This window comes from Littorina saxatilis, linkage group LG7 (genome assembly GCF_037325665.1).
Source record: "Littorina saxatilis isolate snail1 linkage group LG7, US_GU_Lsax_2.0, whole genome shotgun sequence".
Classification (NCBI taxonomy): Eukaryota; Metazoa; Mollusca; class Gastropoda; order Littorinimorpha; family Littorinidae; genus Littorina; species Littorina saxatilis.
In genome coordinates, this window is record NC_090251.1 from 2,813,653 (window position 1) to 2,828,175 (window position 14,523).

Below are 14,523 nucleotides of genomic sequence, written 5' to 3' on the forward strand. Positions count from 1 at the left end.
TTGCTAGTTGTTGTCTGTCTCTTGCTAGTTGTTGTCTGTGTCTTGCTAGTTGTTGTCTGTTCTTGCTAGTTGTTGTCTGTGTCTTGCTAGTTGTTGTCTGTCTCTTGCTAGTTGTTGTCTGTCTCTTGCTAGTTGTTGTCTGTTTCTTGCTAGTTGTTGTCTGTGTCTTGCTAGTTGTTGTCTGTCTCTTGCTAGTTGTTGTCTGTGTCTCTTGCTAGTTGTTGTCTGTGTCTTGCTAGTTGTTGTCTGTCTCTTGCTAGTTGTTGTCTGTCTCTTGCTAGTTGTTGTCTGTCTCTTGCTAGTTGTTGTCTGTGTCTCTTGCTAGTTGTTGTCTGTGTCTCTTGCTAGTTGTTGTCTGTCTCTTGCTAGTTGTTGTCTGTGTCTTGCTAGTTGTTGTCTGTGTCTCTTGCTAGTTGTTGTCTGTGTCTTGCTAGTTGTTGTCTGTGTCTCTTGCTAGTTGTTGTCTGTGTCTCGCTAGTTGTTGTCTGTGTCTTGCTAGTTGTTGTCTGTGTCTTGCTAGTTGTTGTCTGTGTCTTGCTAGTTGTTGTCTGTGTCTTGCTAGTTGTTGTCTGTGTCTCTTGTTAGTTGTTGTCTGTGTCTCTTGCTAGTTGTTGTCTGTGTCTTGCTAGTTGTTGTCTGTCTCTTGCTAGTTGTTGTCTGTCTCTTGCTAGTTGTTGTCTGTGTCTCTTGCTAGTTGTTGTCTGTCTCTTGCTAGTTGTTGTCTGTGTCTCTTGCTAGTTGTTGTCTGTCTCTTGCTAGTTGTTGTCTGTGTCTCTTGCTAGTTGTTGTCTGTGTCTCTTGCTAGTTGTTGTCTGTCTCTTGCTAGTTGTCTGTGTCTCTTGCTAGTTGTTGTCTGTGTCTCTTGCTAGTTGTTGTCTGTGTCTCTTGCTAGTTGTTGTCTGTGTCTTGCTAGTTGTTGTCTGTGTCTTTTGCTAGTTGTTGTCTGTGTCTCTTGCTAGTTGTTGTCTGTGTCTCGCTAGTTGTTGTCTGTGTCTTGCTAGTTGTTGTCTGTGTCTTGCTAGTTGTTGTCTGTGTCTTGCTAGTTGTTGTCTGTCTCTTGCTAGTTGTTGTCTGTCTCTTGCTAGTTGTTGTCTGTGTCTCTTGCTAGTTGTTGTCTGTCTCTTGCTAGTTGTTGTCTGTTCTCTTGCTAGTTGTTGTCTGTGTCTCTTGCTAGTTGTTGTCTGTCTCTTGCTAGTTGTCTGTGTCTCTTGCTAGTTGTTGTCTGTGTCTCTTGCTAGTTGTTGTCTGTGTCTCTTGCTAGTTGTTGTCTGTGTCTTGCTAGTTGTTGTCTGTGTCTTTTGCTAGTTGTTGTCTGTGTCTCTTGCTAGTTGTTGTCTGTCTCTTGCTAGTTGTTGTCTGTGTCTCTTGCTAGTTGTTGTCTGTGTCTCTTGCTAGTTGTTGTCTGTGTCTTGCTAGTTGTTGTCTGTGTCTCTTGCTAGTTGTTGTCTGTTTCTCTTGCTAGTTGTTGTCTGTCTCTTGCTAGTTGTTGTCTGTCTCTTGCTAGTTGTTGTCTGTGTCTCTTGCTAGTTGTTGTCTGTGTCTTGCTAGTTGTTGTCTGTGTCTCTTGCTAGTTGTTGTCTGTCTCTTGCTAGTTGTTGTCTGTGTCTCTTGCTAGTTGTTGTCTGTGTCTTGCTAGTTGTTGTCTGTGTCTCTTGCTAGTTGTTGTCTGTTTCTCTTGCTAGTTGTTGTCTGTCTCTTGCTAGTTGTTGTCTGTCTCTTGCTAGTTGTTGTCTGTCTCTTGCTAGTTGTTGTCTGTGTCTTGCTAGTTGTTGTCTGTCTCTTGCTAGTTGTTGTCTGTGTCTCTTGCTAGTTGTTGTCTGTCTCTTGCTAGTTGTTGTCTGTGTCTTGCTAGTTGTTGTCTGTGTCTCTTGCTAGTTGTTGTCTGTGTCTCTTGCTAGTTGTTGTCTGTGTCTCTTGCTAGTTGTTGTCTGTGTCTCTCGCTAGTTGTTGTCTGTGTCTTGCTAGTTGTTGTCTGTGTCTCTCGCTAGTTGTTGTCTGTGTCTCTTGCTAGTTGTTGTCTGTGTCTCTTGCTAGTTGTTGTCTGTGTCTTGCTAGTTGTTGTCTGTGTGTCTTGCTAGTTGTTGTCTGTGTCTTGCTAGTTGTTGTCTGTGTCTTGCTAGTTGTTGTCTGTGTCTTGCTAGTTGTTGTCTGTCTCTTGCTAGTTGTTGTCTGTCTCTTGCTAGTTGTTGTCTGTGTCTTGCTAGTTGTTGTCTGTGTCTCTTGCTAGTTGTTGTCTGTGTCTTGCTAGTTGTTGTCTGTGTCTCTTGCTAGTTGTTGTCTGTGTCTCGCTAGTTGTTGTCTGTCTCTTGCTAGTTGTTGTCTGTCTCTTGCTAGTTGTTGTCTGTGTCTTGCTAGTTGTTGTCTGTGTCTCTTGCTAGTTGTTGTCTGTGTCTCTTGCTAGTTGTTGTCTGTGTCTCTTGCTAGTTGTTGTCTGTGTCTCTTGCTAGTTGTTGTCTGTGTCTTGCTAGTTGTTGTCTGTGTCTCTTGCTAGTTGTTGTCTGTGTCTCTTGCTAGTTGTTGTCTGTGTCTTGCTAGTTGTTGTCTGTCTCTTGCTAGTTGTTGTCTGTGTCTCTTGCTAGTTGTTGTCTGTGTCTCTTGCTAGTTGTTGTCTGTGTCTTGCTAGTTGTTGTCTGTGTCTCTTGCTAGTTGTTGTCTGTTTCTCTTGCTAGTTGTTGTCTGTCTCTTGCTAGTTGTTGTCTGTCTCTCGCTAGTTGTTGTCTGTGTCTCTTGCTAGTTGTTGTCTGTGTCTTGCTAGTTGTTGTCTGTGTCTCTTGCTAGTTGTTGTCTGTCTCTTGCTAGTTGTTGTCTGTGTCTCTTGCTAGTTGTTGTCTGTGTCTCTTGTTAGTTGTTGTCTGTCTCTTGCTAGTTGTTGTCTGTGTCTCTTGCTAGTTGTTGTCTGTGTCTTGCTAGTTGTTGTCTGTCTCTTGCTAGTTGTTGTCTGTCTCTTGCTAGTTGTTGTCTGTGTCTTGCTAGTTGTTGTCTGTTTCTTGCTAGTTGTTGTCTGTGTCTTGCTAGTTGTTGTCTGTCTCTTGCTAGTTGTTGTCTGTCTCTTGCTAGTTGTTGTCTGTTTCTTGCTAGTTGTTGTCTGTGTCTTGCTAGTTGTTGTCTGTCTCTTGCTAGTTGTTGTCTGTGTCTCTTGCTAGTTGTTGTCTGTGTCTCTTGCTAGTTGTTGTCTGTGTCTTGCTAGTTGTTGTCTGTCTCTTGCTAGTTGTTGTCTGTGTCTCTTGCTAGTTGTTGTCTGTCTCTTGCTAGTTGTTGTCTGTGTCTCTCGCTAGTTGTTGTCTGTCTCTTGCTAGTTGTTGTCTGTGTCTCTTGCTAGTTGTTGTCTGTCTCTTGCTAGTTGTTGTCTGTGTCTCTTGCTAGTTGTTGTCTGTCTCTTGCTAGTTGTTGTCTGTCTCTTGCTAGTTGTTGTCTGTGTCTCTTGCTAGTTGTTGTCTGTGTCTTGCTAGTTGTTGTCTGTCTCTTGCTAGTTGTTGTCTGTCTCTTGCTAGTTGTTGTCTGTGTCTCTTGCTAGTTGTTGTCTGTCTCTTGCTAGTTGTTGTCTGTTTCTTGCTAGTTGTTGTCTGTGTCTTGCTAGTTGTTGTCTGTCTCTTGCTAGTTGTTGTCTGTGTCTCTTGCTAGTTGTTGTCTGTGTCTCTTGCTAGTTGTTGTCTGTGTCTTGCTAGTTGTTGTCTGTCTCTTGCTAGTTGTTGTCTGTGTCTCTTGCTAGTTGTTGTCTGTCTCTTGCTAGTTGTTGTCTGTGTCTCTCGCTAGTTGTTGTCTGTCTCTTGCTAGTTGTTGTCTGTGTCTCTTGCTAGTTGTTGTCTGTCTCTTGCTAGTTGTTGTCTGTGTCTCTTGCTAGTTGTTGTCTGTCTCTTGCTAGTTGTTGTCTGTCTCTTGCTAGTTGTTGTCTGTGTCTCTTGCTAGTTGTTGTCTGTCTCTTGCTAGTTGTTGTCTGTGTCTCTTGCTAGTTGTTGTCTGTCTCTTGCTAGTTGTTGTCTGTGTCTCTTGCTAGTTGTTGTCTGTCTCTCGCTAGTTGTTGTCTGTCTCTCGCTAGTTGTTGTCTGTGTCTCTTGCTAGTTGTTGTCTGTCTCTCGCTAGTTGTTGTCTGTGTCTCTTGCTAGTTGTTGTCTGTCTCTTGCTAGTTGTTGTCTGTGTCTCTTGCTAGTTGTTGTCTGTGTCTTGCTAGTTGTTGTCTGTCTCTTGCTAGTTGTTGTCTGTGTCTTGCTAGTTGTTGTCTGTCTCTTGCTAGTTGTTGTCTGTGTCTCTTGCTAGTTGTTGTCTGTGTCTCTTGCTAGTTGTTGTCTGTCTCTTGCTAGTTGTTGTCTGTGTCTCTTGCTAGTTGTTGTCTGTCTCTTGCTAGTTGTTGTCTGTCTCTTGCTAGTTGTTGTCTGTCTCTTGCTAGTTGTTGTCTGTGTCTCTTGCTAGTTGTTGTCTGTGTCTCTTGCTAGTTGTTGTCTGTCTCTCGCTAGTTGTTGTCTGTCTCTCGCTAGTTGTTGTCTGTGTCTCTTGCTAGTTGTTGTCTGTGTCTTGCTAGTTGTTGTCTGTCTCTTGCTAGTTGTTGTCTGTGTCTCTTGCTAGTTGTTGTCTGTCTCTTGCTAGTTGTTGTCTGTGTCTCTTGCTAGTTGTTGTCTGTCTCTTGCTAGTTGTTGTCTGTCTCTTGCTAGTTGTTGTCTGTCTCTTGCTAGTTGTTGTCTGTGTCTCTTGCTAGTTGTTGTCTGTGTCTCTTGCTAGTTGTTGTCTGTCTCTCGCTAGTTGTTGTCTGTCTCTCGCTAGTTGTTGTCTGTGTCTCTTGCTAGTTGTTGTCTGTCTCTCGCTAGTTGTTGTCTGTGTCTCTTGCTAGTTGTTGTCTGTCTCTCGCTAGTTGTTGTCTGTCTCTCGCTAGTTGTTGTCTGTGTCTCTTGCTAGTTGTTGTCTGTCTCTCGCTAGTTGTTGTCTGTGTCTCTTGCTAGTTGTTGTCTGTGTCTTGCTAGTTGTTGTCTGTCTCTTGCTAGTTGTTGTCTGTGTCTTGCTAGTTGTTGTCTGTCTCTTGCTAGTTGTTGTCTGTGTCTCTTGCTAGTTGTTGTCTGTCTCTTGCTAGTTGTTGTCTGTGTCTCTTGCTAGTTGTTGTCTGTGTCTCTTGCTAGTTGTTGTCTGTCTCTTGCTAGTTGTTGTCTGTCTCTTGCTAGTTGTTGTCTGTCTCTTGCTAGTTGTTGTCTGTGTCTCTTGCTAGTTGTTGTCTGTGTCTCTTGCTAGTTGTTGTCTGTCTCTCGCTAGTTGTTGTCTGTCTCTCGCTAGTTGTTGTCTGTGTCTCTTGCTAGTTGTTGTCTGTCTCTCGCTAGTTGTTGTCTGTGTCTCTTGCTAGTTGTTGTCTGTGTCTTGCTAGTTGTTGTCTGTCTCTTGCTAGTTGTTGTCTGTGTCTTGCTAGTTGTTGTCTGTCTCTTGCTAGTTGTTGTCTGTGTCTTGCTAGTTGTTGTCTGTCTCTTGCTAGTTGTTGTCTGTGTCTCTTGCTAGTTGTTGTCTGTGTCTTGCTAGTTGTTGTCTGTGTCTCTTGCTAGTTGTTGTCTGTGTCTCTTGCTAGTTGTTGTCTGTCTCTTGCTAGTTGTTGTCTGTCTCTCGCTAGTTGTTGTCTGTGTCTCTTGCTAGTTGTTGTCTGTCTCTCGCTAGTTGTTGTCTGTGTCTCTTGCTAGTTGTTGTCTGTGTCTTGCTAGTTGTTGTCTGTCTCTTGCTAGTTGTTGTCTGTGTCTTGCTAGTTGTTGTCTGTCTCTTGCTAGTTGTTGTCTGTGTCTCTTGCTAGTTGTTGTCTGTGTCTTGCTAGTTGTTGTCTGTCTCTTGCTAGTTGTTGTCTGTCTCTTGCTAGTTGTTGTCTGTCTCTTGCTAGTTGTTGTCTGTGTCTCTTGCTAGTTGTTGTCTGTCTCTCGCTAGTTGTTGTCTGTCTCTTGCTAGTTGTTGTCTGTCTCTTGCTAGTTGTTGTCTGTCTCTCGCTAGTTGTTGTCTGTCTCTTGCTAGTTGTTGTCTGTGTCTCTTGCTAGTTGTTGTCTGTGTCTCTTGCTAGTTGTTGTCTGTCTCTTGCTAGTTGTTGTCTGTCTCTTGCTAGTTGTTGTCTGTGTCTCTTGCTAGTTGTTGTCTGTCTCTTGCTAGTTGTTGTCTGTCTCTTGCTAGTTGTTGTCTGTCTCTTGCTAGTTGTTGTCTGTGTCTTGCTAGTTGTTGTCTGTCTCTTGCTAGTTGTTGTCTGTCTCTTGCTAGTTGTTGTCTGTCTCTTGCTAGTTGTTGTCTGTGTCTTGCTAGTTGTTGTCTGTCTCTTGCTAGTTGTTGTCTGTCTCTTGCTAGTTGTTGTCTGTGTCTCTTGCTAGTTGTTGTCTGTCTCTTGCTAGTTGTTGTCTGTGTCTTGCTAGTTGTTGTCTGTGTCTCTTGCTAGTTGTTGTCTGTGTCTCTTGCTAGTTGTTGTCTGTGTCTCTTGCTAGTTGTTGTCTGTGTCTCTTGCTAGTTGTTGTCTGTGTCTCTTGCTAGTTGTTGTCTGTGTCTCTTGCTAGTTGTTGTCTGTCTCTTGCTAGTTGTTGTCTGTCTCTTGCTAGTTGTTGTCTGTGTCTCTTGCTAGTTGTTGTCTGTCTCTTGCTAGTTGTTGTCTGTGTCTCTTGCTAGTTGTTGTCTGTCTCTTGCTAGTTGTTGTCTGTGTCTTGCTAGTTGTTGTCTGTCTCTTGCTAGTTGTTGTCTGTCTCTTGCTAGTTGTTGTCTGTGTCTCTTGCTAGTTGTTGTCTGTCTCTTGCTAGTTGTTGTCTGTGTCTTGCTAGTTGTTGTCTGTGTCTCTTGCTAGTTGTTGTCTGTGTCTCTTGCTAGTCGTTGTCTGTGTCTCTTGCTAGTTGTTGTCTGTGTCTCTCGCTAGTTGTTGTCTGTGTCTTGCTAGTTGTTGTCTGTGTCTTGCTAGTTGTTGTCTGTGTCTCTTGCTAGTTGTTGTCTGTGTCTCTCGCTAGTTGTTGTCTGTCTCTTGCTAGTTGTTGTCTGTGTCTTGCTAGTTGTTGTCTGTGTCTTGCTAGTTGTTGTCTGTGTCTCGCTAGTTGTTGTCTGTGTCTTGCTAGTTGTTGTCTGTGTCTCTTGCTAGTTGTTGTCTGTGTCTCTTGCTAGTTGTTGTCTGTGTCTCGCTAGTTGTTGTCTGTGTCTCTTGCTAGTTGTTGTCTGTGTCTCTTGCTAGTTGTTGTCTGTCTCTTGCTAGTTGTTGTCTGTGTCTCTTGCTAGTTGTTGTCTGTGTCTCTCGCTAGTTGTTGTCTGTCTCTTGCTAGTTGTTGTCTGTCTCTCGCTAGTTGTTGTCTGTGTCTTGCTAGTTGTTGTCTGTCTCTCGCTAGTTGTTGTCTGTCTCTTGCTAGTTGTTGTCTGTGTCTCTTGCTAGTTGTTGTCTGTCTCTTGCTAGTTGTTGTCTGTCTCTTGCTAGTTGTTGTCTGTCTCTTGCTAGTTGTTGTCTGTCTCTTGCTAGTTGTTGTCTGTCTCTTGCTAGTTGTTGTCTGTGTCTTGCTAGTTGTTGTCTGTCTCTTGCTAGTTGTTGTCTGTCTCTTGCTAGTTGTTGTCTGTGTCTCTTGCTAGTTGTTGTCTGTCTCTTGCTAGTTGTTGTCTGTCTCTTGCTAGTTGTTGTCTGTGTCTTGCTAGTTGTTGTCTGTCTCTTGCTAGTTGTTGTCTGTGTCTTGCTAGTTGTTGTCTGTGTCTCTTGCTAGTTGTTGTCTGTGTCTTGCTAGTTGTTGTCTGTGTCTCTTGCTAGTTGTTGTCTGTGTCTCTTGCTAGTTGTTTTCTGTGTCTCTTGCTAGTTGTTGTCTGTCTCTTGCTAGTTGTTGTCTGTGTCTCTTGCTAGTTGTTGTCTGTGTCTCTTGCTAGTTGTTGTCTGTCTCTTGCTAGTTGTTGTCTGTCTCTTGCTAGTTGTCTGTGTCTCGCTAGTTGTTGTCTGTGTCTCTTGCTAGTTGTTGTCTGTCTCTTGCTAGTTGTTGTCTGTCTCTTGCTAGTTGTTGTCTGTCTCTTGCTAGTTGTTGTCTGTCTCTTGCTAGTTGTTGTCTGTCTCTTGCTAGTTGTTGTCTGTCTCTTGCTAGTTGTTGTCTGTGTCTCTTGCTAGTTGTTGTCTGTCTCTCGCTAGTTGTTGTCTGTCTCTTGCTAGTTGTTGTCTGTGTCTCTTGCTAGTTGTTGTCTGTCTCTTGCTAGTTGTTGTCTGTCTCTTGCTAGTTGTTGTCTGTGTCTCTTGCTAGTTGTTGTCTGTCTCTTGCTAGTTGTTGTCTGTGTCTCTTGCTAGTTGTTGTCTGTCTCTTGCTAGTTGTTGTCTGTGTCTCTTGCTAGTTGTTGTCTGTCTCTCGCTAGTTGTTGTCTGTCTCTCGCTAGTTGTTGTCTGTGTCTCTTGCTAGTTGTTGTCTGTCTCTCGCTAGTTGTTGTCTGTGTCTCTTGCTAGTTGTTGTCTGTGTCTTGCTAGTTGTTGTCTGTCTCTTGCTAGTTGTTGTCTGTGTCTCTTGCTAGTTGTTGTCTGTGTCTTGCTAGTTGTTGTCTGTCTCTTGCTAGTTGTTGTCTGTGTCTCTTGCTAGTTGTTGTCTGTCTCTTGCTAGTTGTTGTCTGTGTCTCTTGCTAGTTGTTGTCTGTCTCTTGCTAGTTGTTGTCTGTCTCTTGCTAGTTGTTGTCTGTCTCTTGCTAGTTGTTGTCTGTGTCTCTTGCTAGTTGTTGTCTGTGTCTCTTGCTAGTTGTTGTCTGTCTCTCGCTAGTTGTTGTCTGTCTCTCGCTAGTTGTTGTCTGTGTCTCTTGCTAGTTGTTGTCTGTCTCTCGCTAGTTGTTGTCTGTGTCTCTTGCTAGTTGTTGTCTGTCTCTCGCTAGTTGTTGTCTGTCTCTCGCTAGTTGTTGTCTGTGTCTCTTGCTAGTTGTTGTCTGTGTCTCGCTAGTTGTTGTCTGTGTCTCTTGCTAGTTGTTGTCTGTGTCTTGCTAGTTGTTGTCTGTCTCTTGCTAGTTGTTGTCTGTGTCTTGCTAGTTGTTGTCTGTCTCTTGCTAGTTGTTGTCTGTGTCTCTTGCTAGTTGTTGTCTGTCTCTTGCTAGTTGTTGTCTGTGTCTCTTGCTAGTTGTTGTCTGTGTCTCTTGCTAGTTGTTGTCTGTCTCTTGCTAGTTGTTGTCTGTCTCTTGCTAGTTGTTGTCTGTCTCTTGCTAGTTGTTGTCTGTGTCTCTTGCTAGTTGTTGTCTGTGTCTCTTGCTAGTTGTTGTCTGTCTCTCGCTAGTTGTTGTCTGTCTCTCGCTAGTTGTTGTCTGTGTCTCTTGCTAGTTGTTGTCTGTGTCTCGCTAGTTGTTGTCTGTGTCTCTTGCTAGTTGTTGTCTGTGTCTTGCTAGTTGTTGTCTGTCTCTTGCTAGTTGTTGTCTGTGTCTTGCTAGTTGTTGTCTGTCTCTTGCTAGTTGTTGTCTGTGTCTCTTGCTAGTTGTTGTCTGTGTCTTGCTAGTTGTTGTCTGTGTCTCTTGCTAGTTGTTGTCTGTGTCTCTTGCTAGTTGTTGTCTGTCTCTCGCTAGTTGTTGTCTGTCTCTCGCTAGTTGTTGTCTGTGTCTCTTGCTAGTTGTTGTCTGTCTCTCGCTAGTTGTTGTCTGTGTCTCTTGCTAGTTGTTGTCTGTGTCTTGCTAGTTGTTGTCTGTCTCTTGCTAGTTGTTGTCTGTGTCTTGCTAGTTGTTGTCTGTCTCTTGCTAGTTGTTGTCTGTGTCTCTTGCTAGTTGTTGTCTGTGTCTTGCTAGTTGTTGTCTGTCTCTTGCTAGTTGTTGTCTGTCTCTTGCTAGTTGTTGTCTGTCTCTTGCTAGTTGTTGTCTGTGTCTCTTGCTAGTTGTTGTCTGTCTCTCGCTAGTTGTTGTCTGTCTCTTGCTAGTTGTTGTCTGTCTCTCGCTAGTTGTTGTCTGTCTCTCGCTAGTTGTTGTCTGTCTCTTGCTAGTTGTTGTCTGTGTCTCTTGCTAGTTGTTGTCTGTGTCTCTTGCTAGTTGTTGTCTGTCTCTTGCTAGTTGTTGTCTGTGTCTCTTGCTAGTTGTTGTCTGTCTCTTGCTAGTTGTTGTCTGTCTCTTGCTAGTTGTTGTCTGTCTCTTGCTAGTTGTTGTCTGTCTCTTGCTAGTTGTTGTCTGTGTCTTGCTAGTTGTTGTCTGTCTCTTGCTAGTTGTTGTCTGTCTCTTGCTAGTTGTTGTCTGTCTCTTGCTAGTTGTTGTCTGTGTCTTGCTAGTTGTTGTCTGTCTCTTGCTAGTTGTTGTCTGTCTCTTGCTAGTTGTTGTCTGTGTCTCTTGCTAGTTGTTGTCTGTCTCTTGCTAGTTGTTGTCTGTGTCTTGCTAGTTGTTGTCTGTGTCTCTTGCTAGTTGTTGTCTGTGTCTCTTGCTAGTTGTTGTCTGTGTCTCTTGCTAGTTGTTGTCTGTGTCTCTTGCTAGTTGTTGTCTGTGTCTCTTGCTAGTTGTTGTCTGTGTCTCTTGCTAGTTGTTGTCTGTCTCTCGCTAGTTGTTGTCTGTCTCTTGCTAGTTGTTGTCTGTGTCTCTTGCTAGTTGTTGTCTGTCTCTTGCTAGTTGTTGTCTGTGTCTCTTGCTAGTTGTTGTCTGTCTCTTGCTAGTTGTTGTCTGTGTCTTGCTAGTTGTTGTCTGTCTCTTGCTAGTTGTTGTCTGTCTCTTGCTAGTCTAGTTGTTGTCTGTGTCTCTTGCTAGTTGTTGTCTGTGTCTCTCGCTAGTTGTTGTCTGTCTCTTGCTAGTTGTTGTCTGTGTCTTGCTAGTTGTTGTCTGTGTCTCTTGCTAGTTGTTGTCTGTGTCTCTCGCTAGTTGTTGTCTGTCTCTTGCTAGTTGTTGTCTGTGTCTTGCTAGTTGTTGTCTGTGTCTTGCTAGTTGTTGTCTGTGTCTCGCTAGTTGTTGTCTGTGTCTTGCTAGTTGTTGTCTGTGTCTCTTGCTAGTTGTTGTCTGTGTCTCTTGCTAGTTGTTGTCTGTGTCTCGCTAGTTGTTGTCTGTGTCTCTTGCTAGTTGTTGTCTGTGTCTCTTGCTAGTTGTTGTCTGTCTCTTGCTAGTTGTTGTCTGTGTCTCTTGCTAGTTGTTGTCTGTGTCTCTCGCTAGTTGTTGTCTGTCTCTTGCTAGTTGTTGTCTGTCTCTCGCTAGTTGTTGTCTGTGTCTTGCTAGTTGTTGTCTGTCTCTCGCTAGTTGTTGTCTGTCTCTTGCTAGTTGTTGTCTGTGTCTCTTGCTAGTTGTTGTCTGTCTCTTGCTAGTTGTTGTCTGTCTCTTGCTAGTTGTTGTCTGTCTCTTGCTAGTTGTTGTCTGTCTCTTGCTAGTTGTTGTCTGTCTCTTGCTAGTTGTTGTCTGTGTCTTGCTAGTTGTTGTCTGTCTCTTGCTAGTTGTTGTCTGTCTCTTGCTAGTTGTTGTCTGTGTCTCTTGCTAGTTGTTGTCTGTCTCTTGCTAGTTGTTGTCTGTCTCTTGCTAGTTGTTGTCTGTGTCTTGCTAGTTGTTGTCTGTCTCTTGCTAGTTGTTGTCTGTGTCTTGCTAGTTGTTGTCTGTGTCTCTTGCTAGTTGTTGTCTGTGTCTTGCTAGTTGTTGTCTGTGTCTTTTGCTAGTTGTTGTCTGTGTCTCTTGCTAGTTATTTTCTGTGTCTCTTGCTAGTTGTTGTCTGTCTCTTGCTAGTTGTTGTCTGTGTCTCTTGCTAGTTGTTGTCTGTGTCTCTTGCTAGTTGTTGTCTGTCTCTTGCTAGTTGTTGTCTGTCTCTTGCTAGTTGTTGTCTGTGTCTCGCTAGTTGTTGTCTGTGTCTCTTGCTAGTTGTTGTCTGTCTCTTGCTAGTTGTTGTCTGTCTCTTGCTAGTTGTTGTCTGTCTCTTGCTAGTTGTTGTCTGTCTCTTGCTAGTTGTTGTCTGTGTCTTGCTAGTTGTTGTCTGTGTCTCGCTAGTCGTTGTCTGTGTCTCTTGCTAGTTGTTGTCTGTGTCTCTTGCTAGTTGTTGTCTGTGTCTTGCTAGTTGTTGTCTGTGTCTTGCTAGTTGTTGTCTGTCTCTTGCTAGTTGTTGTCTGTGTCTCTTGCTAGTTGTTGTCTGTGTCTCTTGCTAGTTGTTGTCTGTGTCTTGCTAGTTGTTGTCTGTGTCTCTTGCTAGTTGTTGTCTGTGTCTCTTGCTAGTTGTTGTCTGTGTCTCTTGCTAGTTGTTGTCTGTGTCTTGCTAGTTGTTGTCTGTGTCTTGCTAGTTGTTGTCTGTGTCTCTTGCTAGTTGTTGTCTGTGTCTTGCTAGTTGTTGTCTGTGTCTCTTGCTAGTTGTTGTCTGTGTCTCTTGCTAGTTGTTGTCTGTGTCTCTTGCTAGTTGTTGTCTGTGTCTCTTGCTAGTTGTTGTCTGTGTCTCTTGCTAGTTGTTGTCTGTGTCTCTTGCTAGTTGTTGTCTGTGTCTCTTGCTAGTTGTTGTCTGTGTCTTGCTAGTTGTTGTCTGTGTCTCTTGCTAGTTGTTGTCTGTGTCTCTTGCTAGTTGTTGTCTGTGTCTTGCTAGTTGTTGTCTGTGTCTCTTGCTAGTTGTTGTCTGTGTCTCTTGCTAGTCGTTGTCTGTGTCTCTTGCTAGTTGTTGTCTGTGTCTCTTGCTAGTTGTTGTCTGTGTCTCTTGCTAGTTGTTGTCTGTGTCTCTTGCTAGTTGTTGTCTGTGTCTCTTGCTAGTTGTTGTCTGTGTCTCTTGCTAGTTTTGTCTGTGTCTTGCTAGTTGTTGTCTGTGTCTCGCTAGTTGTTGTCTGTGTCTCTTGCTAGTTGTTGTCTGTGTCTCTTGCTAGTTGTTGTCTGTGTCTCTCGCTAGTTGTTGTCTGTGTCTCTTGCTAGTTGTTGTCTGTGTCTCTTGCTAGTTGTTGTCTGTGTCTCTTGCTAGTTGTTGTCTGTGTCTCTTGCTAGTTGTTGTCTGTGTCTCTCGCTAGTTGTTGTCTGTGTCTCTTGCTAGTTGTTGTCTGTGTCTCTTGCTAGTTGTTGTCTGTGTCTCTTGCTAGTTGTTGTCTGTGTCTCTTGCTAGTTGTTGTCTGTGTCTCTTGCTAGTTGTTGTCTGTGTCTCTCGCTAGTTGTTGTCTGTGTCTCTTGCTAGGTGTTGTCTGTGTCTCTTGCTAGTTGTTGTCTGTGTCTCTTGCTAGTTGTTGTCTGTGTCTCTTGCTAGTTGTTGTCTGTGTCTTGCTAGTTGTTGTCTGTGTCTCGCTAGTTGTTGTCTGTGTCTTGCTAGTTGTTGTCTGTGTCTCTTGCTAGTTGTTGTCTGTCTCTTGCTAGTTGTTGTCTGTGTCTCGCTAGTTGTTGTCTGTGTCTTGCTAGTTGTTGTCTGTGTCTCTTGCTAGTTGTTGTCTGTGTCTTGCTAGTTGTTGTCTGTGTCTCTTGCTAGTTGTTGTCTGTGTCTTGCTAGTTGTTGTCTGTGTCTTGCTAGTTGTTGTCTGTGTCTTGCTAGTTGTTGTCTGTCTCTTGCTAGTTGTTGTCTGTCTCTTGCTAGTTGTTGTCTGTGTCTCTTGCTAGTTGTTGTCTGTGTCTCTTGCTAGTTGTTGTCTGTGTCTTGCTAGTTGTTGTCTGTGTCTTGCTAGTTGTTGTCTGTGTCTTGCTAGTTGTTGTCTGTCTCTTGCTAGTTGTTGTCTATGTCTCTTGCTAGTTGTTGTCTGTGTCTTGCTAGTTGTTGTCTGTGTCTCTTGCTAGTTGTTGTCTGTGTCTCTCGCTAGTTGTTGTCTGTGTCTTGCTAGTTGTTGTCTGTGTCTCTTGCTAGTTGTTGTCTGTGTCTCTTGCTAGTTGTTGTCTGTGTCTTGCTAGTTGTTGTCTGTGTCTCTTGCTAGTTGTTGTCTGTGTCTTGCTAGTTGTTGTCTGTGTCTCTTGCTAGTTGTTGTCTGTGTCTCTTGCTAGTTGTTGTCTGTGTCTCTTGCTAGTTGTTGTCTGTGTCTCTTGCTAGTTGTTGTCTGTGTCTCTTGCTAGTTGTTGTCTGTGTCTCTTGCTAGTTGTTGTCTGTGTCTCTTGCTAGTTGTTGTCTGTGTCTCTTGCTAGTTGTTGTCTGTGTCTCTTGCTAGTTGTTGTCTGTGTCTCTTGCTAGTTGTTGTCTGTGTCTCTTGCTAGTTGTTGTCTGTGTCTTGCTAGTTGTTGTCTGTGTCTTGCTAGTTGTTGTCTGTGTCTTGCTAGTTGTTGTCTGTGTCTCTTGCTAGTTGTTGTCTGTGTCTCTTGCTAGTTGTTGTCTGTGTCTCTTGCTAGTTGTTGTCTGTGTCTCTTGCTAGTTGTTGTCTGTGTCTTTGCCTTTGCTTCTTCTCTCTTTCAAAGTTGTAACTCCTCTTGAGGATAAAAGTCGCTTGTTCATTTCAATGCTTGTTATTGTGTCAGGTGCCTGGAGATGGGGTTTGCATTACTCTCACTAATCTATTGCGACAATCTATCGCACATGTTGTATGCGTTAGAGCTTTGATCTTACCTGAAGACTCAGAGACAGTATCCATGTCCCACCTTTATATCACTACAGTGGCACGTCAACACGCACACACCAGGGTAGACAACTCTCATTACTGCTAGCTTTCCACTGGTAGGAAGGGACTGAATTTCCCAGCAATGGGATAAGTAAGTACAAGAAATCAAATCAAATGTAATGAAAAACTTTAAAGTGCAAGCTATTTATAG

At 43.5% G+C, this 14,523-nt stretch overlaps 1 protein-coding gene across 5 annotated transcripts in view; it reads left to right on the top strand.

The window, feature by feature from the left end:
• LOC138970466 (dynein axonemal intermediate chain 7 homolog) overlaps window positions 1-14,523 on the top strand; it is a 95,865-nt gene that overhangs the window by 62,527 nt on the left and 18,815 nt on the right. The gene's annotated exons all lie outside the window — the stretch shown is intronic.